The 2,076-nt window shown below is 38.0% G+C and overlaps 1 pseudogene; it reads right to left on the minus strand.

Annotated features, from left to right (window-relative positions):
• Window positions 1-297: 297 nt before the first annotated feature.
• Window positions 298-630, minus strand: LOC122899245 (annotated as a pseudogene).
• Window positions 631-2,076: the final 1,446 nt, after the last annotated feature.

Genomic DNA, 2,076 nt, shown 5'->3' on the forward strand with positions numbered 1-2,076 from the left:
AAGATGCAACTAAACTGTCACCACTCACATCCCAACTTGAAGAAGAGTTAGTACAGTGGAGTGCTACAAAGCAGATATGGAGAGCTTGAAAGATTGGGACCAATATTAACTGATAAAAATTAACTTCCATCTAAATTCTAAAAATGCTTACGTTAAACGAAAGGGGGGAAAATGGGCCACGGGGGTTTCAGATTAACCAAGATCCTCACATTTCTTCTAATATGTGCCTCCTGGCTGGAGTGTACCACGACAGGAACAGGATTACTATAGGACAAAACTTCCACTGCAGCCCGCTGTTCAAGCCCATGCCCATCCCCAGTGCTTCCAACTCCGCTGTTTCTGGGCCTGTTGGGTCTGCCCATGGGGGAGCACATAGATCTTTTCTTTCATCCAATCTTTTGTTGTAAGGTTGATATGCCTGGGTATCTGCTCCATAAGCAGGGCCGCTGAGGTCTGCCAAATCATGGATAAAAATCAAGCAAGTGACTGACACTATATGTGATAGAGAGGCTCTTCAGATGATCTAATTTTAAAGAGGAATTCAATGCCTTCATTCATAGAATCATAGTCAACCTAAGGTCTGCCTTCTGGCCTCTTAGTAGGTTGTACCAGCAAAATGGTGTGAGACATGGCCCCAAGCTCTCTTGCTGCCGATCTCTTGCTGCCTATCAGTTCAACACTATTTCTTTAATATCATTAAATATGCTCTCAGTATGCACTAAGTTTACCTTATTGTTCCATAACATTTTAAAAATTGATTTATTTGAATCAGGATTCAAATAAAGTTCATGCATCACATTTGATATTTCCTAAAATTCTTTTAATCTGTAAACTTTCTCTTCCCTCCATTTCTTTTTTAATGCATTTATTTGTTGAAGAAACTGGGTCTTGTGCCCCAGAGCGTATCTTACACTCTGGGATTGGCCAATTGCATCCCTGTGGTGCCGTTTTTCATGTTCATCTGTTATATCTAGATACTGATTGTATACAGGTTCAATTTTTTGGTAGAACATTTCATAAGTGATGCTGTGAGCTCATTGTTCTATCATATCAGAGGCATATGATGCTTGACACACTGTCTTTTCACTGTGTTGTATTCTATCTTATTTTATTTTTAGGAATGTTTAGATTGACCAGAGGTTTCAGATCTTGTTAGTCTGGTCCATGTATCTTTCCTCAGATGGATTTAGCAACCCTGGATGACCACTGTCTAGAGCTATTATTTCATTAGGGACTACAAAATATAGATACTCTAATTCAATCATTCCTTCTGTAATTACTAAGTAGAATTCTTCTGTAAAGAAGAGTTTTTTTGTCAGTTACTTGATTACACTGGAATCTAGTTAATACAGGATAGGTAGGATAATTTCCCCCCCTTTGTCAAATTTTATTTATTTACTTATTTAAGATTTTATTGATTTATTTGACAGAGAGATCACAAGTGAGCAGAGAGGCAGGCAGAGAGAGAGGGAGAAGCAGGCTACCTGCTGAGCAGAAAGCCTGATGTGGGGCTCGATCTCAGGACCCTGAAATCATGACCTGAGCTGAAGGCAGAGGCTTTACCCACTGAGCCACCCAGGCACCCTATCCCTTTGTCAAATTTTAGAATGAGAGGTTGGTGCTCTAACAAACCTTCAAATAGAACCGATGATATTAAAAAATATATCATTATGACCTCATAGATTTTGTTTTTAGTTGGTGTGACATATATTGGATGTTTGTATTTTTTGTTTTGTTTTGTTTTAATTTGAGTATAGTTGATACACAATGTTCTGTTAGTTTCAGTATACGAGACAAGAAATAACAAGTGTTGGGGAGGATTTGGAGATAAAGGGACCTAGTACACTGTTGGTAGAGATGTAAATTGTTATAGCCACTGTGGAAAACAGTATGACCTCAGAGGTTTTTTTTTTTTTTTTTTTTTTTTTTTTTTAATGTATTTGATGTGTTTTTATCTAGTGGAGTTGTACTTTTTGTTCCACAAACTATCTCATCTTTGGCCATTGGGAGTCCCTTTAACTTGGCTCCTATTTATTATCTCTTGACATGATCCTTGTGAATGTGGATAGCTTCCTT

The sequence above is a fragment of the Neovison vison genome, chromosome 2, assembly GCF_020171115.1.
Source record: "Neovison vison isolate M4711 chromosome 2, ASM_NN_V1, whole genome shotgun sequence".
Classification (NCBI taxonomy): domain Eukaryota; kingdom Metazoa; phylum Chordata; class Mammalia; order Carnivora; family Mustelidae; genus Neogale; species Neogale vison.